Source organism: Chenopodium album, chromosome 8 (assembly GCF_948465745.1).
Source record: "Chenopodium album chromosome 8, dcCheAlbu1.1, whole genome shotgun sequence".
NCBI classification, from domain to species: domain Eukaryota; kingdom Viridiplantae; phylum Streptophyta; class Magnoliopsida; order Caryophyllales; family Amaranthaceae; genus Chenopodium; species Chenopodium album.
In genome coordinates, this window is record NC_137841.1 from 33,763,639 (window position 1) to 33,776,228 (window position 12,590).

The following is a 12,590-nucleotide window of genomic DNA, read 5'->3' on the forward strand; positions in this document are numbered from 1 at the left end:
ACTTGCTTTTTCATTCTCTCTCACTCTCTCTCCTCTCCTTAATATATGTGCCTAAACCAAACGTGTCAACTAAATAGAAACGGAGGAAGTATAATTTAGAAAAATCAGAAAATAGATTGATTAAAAATTGTTACATATTAGTTGTAACACCCTAGAAATTCCTTTATTTTAAAATACCTGTTTTGCCCTGTATAAAACTTTAAATAGGAATATCCAAGACATTACCATCACCGTGAAAACGGTTAAGGCAAATATCAAAGATACACAGCGGAAGACTAATTTTAAAAACCTTTCCAAAACAATCCAACTTGAAAAGCTAACCAAACGAAAGTAAAGTTAAAACCAAAATGAGCGAAGTAAAATGAAAATCAACCTACAACTTGGAACCATTAAAGGCCCTTATTAAAAACCAACCCAAATCCAAACTTGATATTAGCTCCACATATAAATATTAGCATAAATAATTAAAGCAGAAACACATTGTAACTAATATAAACTAGCATGATTCGCTTTTCACTCGTGCCCCATCATGAATATGCCTCAATACCTAAAAAGTTTATCTCTACTTGTTTCCACTACTCTCCATTAAAAATGGGTCATCATAGGGCCAAGATAAAGACATGGCCAAATACACAAACACACACACAATCAGCAAAGCTGAGTACATAAGCGTAAATTAACCACACTAACATGTTTTCACCTATCAACACACACTTACCTCATTATACTTGTTCACAAGCATACACACCAATCAACAAGACACAACGACTAGACACTAATTAATTCATTTTGCATTGATTACGCATCGAACGGGTTTCCACCTATTAACCTCCCCCAAATAAATTTGAGGTTAACTGGCACGGGAGCTAACCGTGCCAGCGACAAAACCACACAAAGGTGGCGGAATTCCTGCGCATAATAAATAATAAAAAGGAATATACAGCGTCCTGTACTCCATTGGAAGTTATGGTTAAATATAAAACCCCATAACCCCCCCCCCCCATTATTCATACTCAAGGTATATACGTTCCAAGAGTTTTGGTGCGTAATCTCTTTCACTTTACGTTATTTACATATTATTAGACTTGGTGATGACTCTCAAAGCATAATAAATCAATCAACAATAATTATTCAATCAAGCAAACATACCAATTTAATTCTTGAATAATTAGTGACCACATATTATTTAATGTTGAACCCTTTTTAATTCTACCTCAGTGTCAAAGACACCTTAAACACGCATAATGCGCCAAAAATCCTATCCCTCGGTGTTAAAAAAACACCTTAAGTGCACAAAGACACCAACATACAATTTATTCCTTGTGTACATAGACACTTATATAGCTCCTTCCTCATGCTTAAAGCATCAATAAAAATTATTTGAACCATAATAAAATTCCTTTTCAATATTCCAAACATAATTAAACATGTAGTTTAATTAATCATGCCTTCTAACATGCCATAAATAAAAATGTGGTTCAAACACAACATGCCAAAAATACAATTTTACAATCCATAAACCATCACAAATAATTCATGCTTCACCATTCAATCACAAACACCATAATTTCACAATTCCATACATAAACCTTAGCATGATTCTACTTATAATCAATTACAAACAAACCTAGCATGATTCTACATCACCAAATTATGCTAAGTACGCGTACGTACCTCAAATAAGCTCTTAAAATAACCGAGTACTCTACAACAATTCTCGAACCAAGTCTCCTACATAAAGGGAATATAATACTATATTAATCACCCTTGTATACACAATTTCCAGCAACTTAAACTCACTTTAAATAACTTATAATAATCTGAAAATTATTTTAAAAACCCCTAATTAAACTCCTTTTTAATGGATAATCACACCCTTTTATTAAAAATCACAATTATACTACTTTAAATAAAATTCCAACATTTTAAACTAATCAAAAATCCTTTAAAACTTCATCAAAATACATATTTATACTTAAATTATCCATAGAAACATTAAATTATCTCTTATCCCTTTTAAACTCAAAGATAAAATTTAAAGCATAAAAAAAAAACTTCGTTAAAAATCAAAAACTACCCAAAAATCATATTTAGAGGCTGAATTTGGCCACGAGAGGGTGGTACTCACTACTAAAGTTAGTGAGTCTTTCTTAAAACGTTGTTTCCACTCGAAAAACACTACTTTTTTTTCAAAATCAGAGGAGTTCAGAACCTGATCGGGATTAAAACGGGATTAATATTAACAAACGAAAATCTAATAATTAAAACATGAATTTACGTGTTCAAAATAATCTGGAATTAAGTTAAACTAATAAGTAGTTATAATCACCAAAAATTCAAAACATCATTACTATAAAAGCCCTAAATCAATTATTCATAAAAACCCTAAAATCATGATTTTCAATAATTAAAAACCCTAGGTTATAAAATTTACAAAATCTGAAAATTATAAAGTTTAATCATCAAAATACAGTTTGATACTAATTAAATTAATTTCAAACAATAAAATCAAAACCCATAAATCAATAATTATAATTACACAAATTAATAAAACAAAGGAGAGAGAAAATAAGACTAACCTTTTTGTGTGGGAAATTTTTGGGGATTCATAGGGTATTTATAGAGTAGAAAGTGTAGGGTTAAATTTGGGCTTATAAAAAGGTGGGCTTGAGTTATGGGGTAGGGCTTAAGTTATGGGTTTTGGAATGGGTTATTCCAATAAGAGTATGTAGGAATAATTTACATTGCCCAATAATTAATAAACATTTGGCCCAAAACATATTTTACTTTTATAAAACTTTATATTTAAAATACTTTAACCCTTTAAAATATTTAATTAAAATACTTGAGCCCTTGACAATACATTTTATTAATACTTAAATATTTTATAAAAATACATAAAAATACGGGGTATTACATTAGTTACATAGTAGTTATGTAAATTAAGGTGAGTAATACTAATTATTCTCTCTTAGGGTTTGCTTGACACTATTTCTCTCTCCTCTGAATCTGTCTTCTCACAGTCACCAGAATCTTGTATCGACCTACCACTGCTTCACGGAAACGGCCGTGTTGAACATCTCCATAGCCTTTATAAACGGAGAACATGGAGTTGGATTTCTGGAATCTCTCTTTTTAGAGTTTGTTTTACCCCTCTCTCTCTTTTAAAAATCCCATTTCATGGTGTCACCCACAAAGATGGTTGTGATGATGGAATCACTTTATTTGTATTTATTGAACTTCTGGCATGTTCAGACTTCAGAGATTGTTGTGACGATGGTCGAATAAGTTGAAGAAGATGATGAACATTAACTTTTGTAATTGGTGATTGCCACATAAACACTTGTACATCACCTACGAAAAATTGGTCTATGTGATTGGGTGGGTGGGCAGGGGAATATATAAACTACGTGGATATATCACATAGCATACAGGCTTTTGCCAATACACAATATGTAGGTACTATCCACAAGAAAAAGTGGTAGTTACCAGAATATATTAGTAGTGGTGGTAATTCAAATGAGAATGACATTAGTAGTATATTTTATCACCGTAACAAAATCAATGACGCGCATGTTTCGGATAAACTTGAACTTTATATTACATATTGCTATTAACGTATACAACATATACACGTATGTGTATAGGTGAATGCACTACATATATATATACTATAACCGTGACACTGCACGCAACATGTATACTTATGTAGTAGGGGCATGTGACACGTAACAATTGCAAACATGTACGTGTACTATACGTAAGTCATGGCTCATAAGATTACTAATGTCAATGATGTAGAAACAGCTACTATGTTGCTATACCGTTAACATGCCCTTTCCACTAACATATAATATAACAACGCTATCTTGCATGTGAATAACATCTAGTGGCGACGCATAGCCTCGACACCGCTGACAGAGTACACAATCAATAACCTACAACGTGTTACCCTATAACCTTGAGATGTGATAAAAGAATAACACTTTTGAATTTTGTGTAAATTTAGTTGGTTGTCTACCCCCAAAACTTTGGCTAGCAAATGTTTTTGGAACCGTCCATATGTGTTCCTGGTAGCATCCATGGGACTCGAAATCCAATTTCCTCTAAGAGATTTGAAGCCAATCGTGGGCGGCTTCCAAAAATTCAAATTTTCAACTTGTTTTGTGGTTGGTGGTTCCTTGTAGGTCACTAGTGGAAAAATTGTCATTTGTAACACCCTATTCGTAACGGACATGATAAATTTCGTTACGAAAAGAGTAATTGTAACGGGCAAAATATATGACCGTTACGGAAAAAAGTCATTTGTAACGGACAAATAATTTCCCGATACGAATAGTTAATATTCGTAACGGACAAATAAATGCCCGTTACGAATAATTAATATTTGTATCTGGTAAATATTAAGTCCGTTACGCCGAAGTCAAGCGCTAGGGTTTAATACTCGTGAATCTCTTTCGCCGCTTTTTTTCCTCAACGCTCTCCTCTCTCTCTCTCTCTCTCTCTCTCATCCTTTCTCTCTTTCTCTCTCTCATCCTTTCTCTCATCCTTTCTCTTATCTTCTTTCTCAATCTCTCTCTCTCCTCCTTCCTCATCTTTTTTCTCTTCTTCCTCTGTTCATGTTCACGGCACGTCGGGCGGTCGGTCTTAGCAACGGTGGCAGTGGCGCAAGGAGCTGATACAAACCTACTTCTCGTCATTTCCCCCCTCGCGAAATGATTCTCCTTGAAGGTTCGTGTTTTTTTTCTTCTTTTCTCTTTAAATAATTTCATTATTTCGTGTTTTTATTTTTCTCAAATTTACAATTTCATGTTTTCCGAACCCAAGGGTTTTCAGATTTTCGATTTTAATTCAATATCCCTCCATAGAAATAGTTCCTTTCTCAAAACATGCAGCACCGCAATTACTGAATTTTGACAACATTTCATTGTCAGATTTCTTGAAATCATATAGATCTATGTTTTTCTTATTCGTGTTGAAAGGTTTCCATCACCGCCTTTTGTATATTGTATTTGTAATTTCGTCATCTTCAAATCGTTTTGTATTTGAAATAATTTCTGGGTATTCTTCATCTTTTAATTTTTCTAGGTTCGTGGATTTTAATTTATCGATTGTCAATTGTCTGTTGTTGATTTGAATGTTTGGGATCTGCAACTCGTTTAATGTCAAATAGATTTTCTGGGTTCTATTAATTTTTCCCTAAAATTTAATTGTCTCTTATTTTTTTGGGTTTCATTAATTTATATTTTTCTTTTGATAAAATTCTTTATTATTTCACTAAATTTAATATTCTAGAAATAATTTTGTAGTTGAAGGTAATAATAATGGCGAAAGCAAGCAAAAGAACGCAGTAGAAGGACAGGGCAGAAACATAACATCTTTAAATGATATTGGTAATCTTGTTACAATTCAAGATGTTAAAGGCAAACTAAAAGACCAATAACAAGGTTTTCCCCAAATCAATTGAAATTCGTATATTATTTTTTTCAAATTGAATTCGATTATTTATAATTGAATTTGTAAACCCTAAATTTATGCTAACTTTGTTTGCAGGAGTTTTAAGGCCAAATTACTTGCTAATGCACAGGCTGGTGGAGATAACAAGATCAAGGTCTAATAATAGCATTTTCATTAACTTTTTGTGTGGGTGTTGAAATTTTTATTGGGATATAAGTGCAAAGGTTGTGTCGTGTGATTCAGGTTTCTGCTATCCTATCTTCTTTTTTATTATTTTAATGCAATTTGCTAAATGTGAAATGGTGTAACTGTGGTTGTGATTTGTGAATCATCATTATGTAGTGTCTGCAATGCTCATATGTGAGGGCATAGCTATATATGATCTTTTTTCTTAAAAAATATTAGACCGACTCTTTGCTTTATAAGTTGGATTTTGTGGCCATTTTGGCAGTGTATGAGATTTGATTGCGGGATTAGATATTCAAGATGTTACATTGCTGTTGTTGGATATGACTGTTGAGATCTTTATAAGGATATAATAGAAATATAGAATTGAATACAAATACAAATTTATAATGTTGGAGGCATGATCAACATGTAAAGAACCTGTTGCTAGGCTATTAAGTGTAAAAAATCATTGGATGGATTGTTTTGCATCTGACAGTGTTTGATACTTTGCATAATTTTATTACATGACTTGGCTTGGGAATGGAGAGCGAATTAAGCGAATGGAGGCCTATATGAGAAAATATTACGTCTGTTAATTTATGTCATAGCCCAATAGAGTGATTCTCTTCTTGTGAACTTTCAGAGGCTTGGCCCAGCTGCAGCCCAATTAAATGGCGTACTCTATGTTGTTAATGGATATGATGGTTGTGAATACTTAAGGTAAGTTACAATGCCTCTACATTCCTTGTCTTCCATTGTTAATTGTGTGATGTATAATGTGTTTACATTCCTTTTTTTTTTTTTCTTTTTTTTTGAAATCTGTTGTGATATTTAGGAGTCACATGGAGGTTTCTGTGTTAGTGTTTCAAAATGTCATATATGTCACGCTTTATCAAAAAACCAAGGCATATTAAGACTATATATCTAGAAGATATTGGATTTCTAAGGTCAAATCATTTACCAAGCCACCAATTGTACGTTGCAATTGCAAGATTATTATGAGTTGTGACAAGATCATCAGGATATTATTGGAGACACTACAATTATAACTTAAGATATTAGATCATTTATGCAAATTTTTAAGATTAGACTCATGTCATGGGGAGGCCACACAATTTGCAAACTTTTTATCAAAATAATTCTGACATATTTCTTTGAGCGTTTTTTTTTTATAATAAATCTTTGAGAATTTTCTGAAGTAATTTATTTTTGTGGCTCCTCATTACTGGTTTATTCATGATCCTGTATTTCTACTTTGCAGTTCCTTGTCAGATGTTATTTCTGTTTGTTAAAAAAATTTAGTCTAGACTGTCGCTAATAAGCAAAATGCTAGAAGTAATAACACTAATAACTTAGCTCATATGTTGGTTTTCTGTTTCGTTGTTTTGAGTTGGCCACATACATTGCTATGATGCCCGAAGACGCTTATGATTCTCTCCTTGCCCTGTTGTTCCCACTAGCAAATCAGAATTTACCTGTTTTTATGCTTTTATTATGTACCATTTTTGCCTACTTGGACATTTATTTGTTGTTAATTTTTGTTCTCTAGCTTCTGTTCTTTTCCTTATTCTTGTTTGGTTTTCTAGCATTTTGCTCCAGTTCATCAGCCTCAACATGAGATCAGAAATTTGAAGCAAGTGTTCAAGAACCAGGAATATTATTTATGTAGTAGCTTTTGACTCATGTTAGGGAGTTGTTTGTAAAGTCAATTTGGACATTTGTAAAAGTTGTATCTTTGATTTTATAATTAATTAAATTTTACATTTATTATTATTGAATTTTGATAATAATTAAAATTTGGCATCATATATAGCAGAATGTCAGGTTAGCAGGCAGACTAGCAGGTACCTGCTGCTTTTTTATTTTTTATTTTTTTATTTTTTATTTTTAATTTGGCTTCAATTGTATTCGTAACGGGCAGTCAAATTGTCCGTTACAAATAACCCGTTATTCGTAACGAGCATCGCCCGTTACGAATAACATAGCCTATCCGTAACGGCAGCATACGTAAAGCCCGTTGCCCGTTACGGATAGGCTATTTTTGCCCGTTACGGATAGCTATTTTTCCACTAGTGGGTGTTCCCCAACGTCTATGTATAAAAAACCCCTAAATTTTCTCTCTCCTCAGAAATCCCTTTTCGTTTTCTCTCTCTAAACTCTTCGTTCGATTATCTCTCTTTGTTCTACCAGACCATTCATCCTCTGACCTATCCCCCCCTGTGTAAGTGATGTGTCTAATTTATATAGCGTTTTATACCCGTCCCTTGGTCATAATTAGTAGTGTCTTTGGCTCTTTAGAGCCACTTTTATTACTAATTGGTGTTTTCTAGTGTTTTTGTAGTTTTGCTTGAGTTTTGTAGGAAATTGCACATTTGGAGCGTTTTTCGGGTTTTTCATGGAGCAACTACGAACATTAAGAGGACACGACCATCTTTGAAGCCCAGGACCGGTTAGAGCCGGTGATTAAGGGCTCGGTGTGTGATACCGGGGCATTTGGGCCAAGTATTCAAGACTCGAAGAGGAAATCCAAATTGGGCCGAAGGATCAAGCCCAATCGAAGTCCAAGCCTCGAGAAAGAGACCGGGCCCGATTGCGCGGTTGCGCAGAAGAAGGCATCAGCAAAGGCGCGCCCGATCGGGTGAGCATTAGATCGATCAGGCGCGGTTGCCTAGGAGAAACTTGAAGAAAAAGAAAGGCCCGATCGGGCGGCCCTTCGCCCGATCGGGCGCTGTAGGCGTCGTTCGAAGTGCGCCTACGTTAAAGAATGTGTGAATATGCTTGGCACTCTTAGGAAGTGGGAATTGACGTATACGATTAGGGACAAGGAAAGTAGGGGGCTGCCAACAAGTTTTTAAGGAACTTGTAAACCGTTCACGGATCATAAAAGGCAACCACGATAAAGGGGCAACGATAGGCATCAACGATTGACCCGTGAAGGTTACACCCCATTCATAATCCATGAGATTACTAACTCCATATGGTTCGGAACCACGAAAGGAGGATCGGGGATGATGGTATGAAGTGAGTGATGGAGTCACATTCGCCCGTATTGGCCTCTACTCGATTCTTATAGTGAAAAGTGATTCTTGCGATCTCAAAGGCATACAAACAGAGATTCAATTTGCTCTAAACTATTATTATGATAAATTGGTTGAATATTAATGCAACATATAATTCTAAAATATTTGTGATCACTTGAATTACATAACAAGATTAAAAAGGAACCTAAACCGGTTGTCCAAATTATCTTATTAGGCGTGATTTTCAATTACATATTCCCTTTAAACATGCAATATGGTGACATAATAGATAATAGAATAAACATTAATATTGGAAGCAATTTAACAATAATTCCAACAATATGAAATCGTTAGAAAAATAATAGAAATAAAAGGAACATAATTCTTACTTTGATTCTGTTTGCTTGCAACTATAAAATGATAAACGAGTTAGTAACTTCAAGGAAATAATAATAAAACAATAATTAAATTAAATTAAATTAAATAGAGTTGATTTGGGGCCAAACCCTCAAACAGTTCTACCTTTCACGCCTTGGCTTAAGGACAAAACCACGAGTAAAGTATGGACTCCTTGGAGTGCTTGAAGAAGGATTTTTGAAAGAAGAAGGGTAGACTAGTGTTTAGGCTAGAGCATAGAAGAGAGAAAAAAATAGAGAATTAATTCCTGCCCCGTACATCAGAAATGAGGGGTATTTATAGAAAAATGTGCTGAGGGAACACACGGAACCCTAAAAAGATAAAAACCCTAAAAAATTACACAGCGACACGACAAAGTGTACCGTGACAGGGGAATCCCCACCGTTAGACGGGGAAAATTCCCGTGACACGGTGGATTATTGTGTGACGCGGGAAATATTTAGTGAACGGGAAACAAAACGCGTCAAGGGTTTACGCGAAAAGGACATAGAAACCCCCGTGTCACAGCAGGTGCCCCGTGTCACGGGGAATCCCACCGTCAGACGGGACAATTTCCCGTGACACGGTGGACTAATATCGTGACACGGATTCTTTAGTCCGTTTTTCCGTCTAAATTCATTTTTAACCCTAATTTCGTTCGGCATTTTAAGTGCCAATTGATAATTTCGGGCCATTTCTGATTTATTATTATTTGGGCTAAAAAAAAGAAAATAAGTAAATAAAATAAATAAAAGGTTTGGGCCAAAATAAATAATAAAACAATAAAATAAAAAAAAGGCTTGGGCTGAAATTAAAAAAACTATGCTTTGACTAAACATCATGACTGATCCATGGATTATTCAAAAATTGAATTTAATTAAATATGATTTTTAAAGCACTCTCGGGATTAAATACTGAACCCGACCAATAGTGACGGTGAAAGGTTGTTCATCATCGGGTTTGGTTTTGGGGAGACATATTTAGGTGTCTTGAATAATTAGTGACCACATATTATTTAATGTTGAACCCTTTTTAATTCTACCTCAGTGTCAAAGACACCTTAAACACGCATAATGCGCCAAAAATCCTATCCCTCGGTGTTAAAAAAACACCTTAAGTGCACAAAGACACCAACATACAATTTATTCCTTGTGTACATAGACACTTATATAGCTCCTTCCTCATGCTTAAAGCATCAATAAAAATTATTTGAACCATAATAAAATTCCTTTTCAATATTCCAAACATAATTAAACATGTAGTTTAATTAATCATGCCTTCTAACATGCCATAAATAAAAATGTGGTTCAAACACAACATGCCAAAAATACAATTTTACAATCCATAAACCATCACAAATAATTCATGCTTCACCATTCAATCACAAACACCATAATTTCACAATTCCATACATAAACCTTAGCATGATTCTACTTATAATCAATTACAAACAAACCTAGCATGATTCTACATCACCAAATTATGCTAAGTACGCGTACGTACCTCAAATAAGCTCTTAAAATAACCGAGTACTCTACAACAATTCTCGAACCAAGTCTCCTACATAAAGGGAATATAATACTATATTAATCACCCTTGTATACACAATTTCCAGCAACTTAAACTCACTTTAAATAACTTATAATAATCTGAAAATTATTTTAAAAACCCCTAATTAAACTCCTTTTTAATGGATAATCACACCCTTTTATTAAAAATCACAATTATACTACTTTAAATAAAATTCCAACATTTTAAACTAATCAAAAATCCTTTAAAACTTCATCAAAATACATATTTATACTTAAATTATCCATAGAAACATTAAATTATCTCTTATCCCTTTTAAACTCAAAGATAAAATTTAAAGCATAAAAAAAAAACTTCGTTAAAAATCAAAAACTACCCAAAAATCATATTTAGAGGCTGAATTTGGCCACGAGAGGGTGGTACTCACTACTAAAGTTAGTGAGTCTTTCTTAAAACGTTGTTTCCACTCGAAAAACACTACTTTTTTTTCAAAATCGGAGGAGTTCAGAACCTGATCGGGATTAAAACGGGATTAATATTAACAAACGAAAATCTAATAATTAAAACATGAATTTACGTGTTCAAAATAATCTGGAATTAAGTTAAACTAATAAGTAGTTATAATCACCAAAAATTCAAAACATCATTACTATAAAAGCCCTAAATCAATTATTCATAAAAACCCTAAAATCATGATTTTCAATAATTAAAAACCCTAGGTTATAAAATTTACAAAATCTGAAAATTATAAAGTTTAATCATCAAAATACAGTTTGATACTAATTAAATTAATTTCAAACAATAAAATCAAAACCCATAAATCAATAATTATAATTACACAAATTAATAAAACAAAGGAGAGAGAAAATAAGACTAACCTTTTTGTGTGGGAAATTTTTGGGGATTCATAGGGTATTTATAGAGTAGAAAGTGTAGGGTTAAATTTGGGCTTATAAAAAGGTGGGCTTGAGTTATGGGGTAGGGCTTAAGTTATGGGTTTTGGAATGGGTTATTCCAATAAGAGTATGTAGGAATAATTTACATTGCCCAATAATTAATAAACGTTTGGCCCAAAACATATTTTACTTTTATAAAACTTTATATTTAAAATACTTTAACCCTTTAAAATATTTAATTAAAATACTTGAGCCCTTGACAATACATTTTATTAATACTTAAATATTTTATAAAAATACATAAAAATACGGGGTATTACATTAGTTACATAGTAGTTATGTAAATTAAGGTGAGTAATACTAATTATTCTCTCTTAGGGTTTGCTTGACACTATTTCTCTCTCCTCTGAATCTGTCTTCTCACAGTCACCAGAATCTTGTATCGACCTACCACTGCTTCACGGAAACGGCCGTGTTGAACATCTCCATAGCCTTTATAAACGGAGAACATGGAGTTGGATTTCTGGAATCTCTCTTTTTAGAGTTTGTTTTACCCCTCTCTCTCTTTTAAAAATCCCATTTCATGGTGTCACCCACAAAGATGGTTGTGATGATGGAATCACTTTATTTGTATTTATTGAACTTCTGGCATGTTCAGACTTCAGAGATTGTTGTGACGATGGTCGAATAAGTTGAAGAAGATGATGAACATTAACTTTTGTAATTGGTGATTGCCACATAAACACTTGTACATCACCTACGAAAAATTGGTCTATGTGATTGGGTGGGTGGGCAGGGGAATATATAAACTACGTGGATATATCACATAGCATACAGGCTTTTGCCAATACACAATATGTAGGTACTATCCACAAGAAAAAGTGGTAGTTACCAGAATATATTAGTAGTGGTGGTAATTCAAATGAGAATGACATTAGTAGTATATTTTATCACCGTAACAAAATCAATGACGCGCATGTTTCGGATAAACTTGAACTTTATATTACATATTGCTATTAACGTATACAACATATACACGTATGTGTATAGGTGAATGCACTACATATATATATACTATAACCGTGACACTGCACGCAACATGTATACTTATGTAGTAGGGGCA

General features: G+C 33.4%; 1 long non-coding RNA gene across 1 annotated transcript; it reads left to right on the top strand.

Annotated features, from left to right (window-relative positions):
- Positions 1-4,522: 4,522 nt before the first annotated feature.
- Positions 4,523-7,647, top strand: LOC145556013 (uncharacterized). Its single transcript, XR_014091673.1, has 5 exons — positions 4,523-4,731; positions 5,310-5,447; positions 5,554-5,700; positions 6,269-6,345; positions 7,212-7,647. It is a non-coding gene; the product is annotated as an uncharacterized LOC145556013 (long non-coding RNA).
- Positions 7,648-12,590: the final 4,943 nt, after the last annotated feature.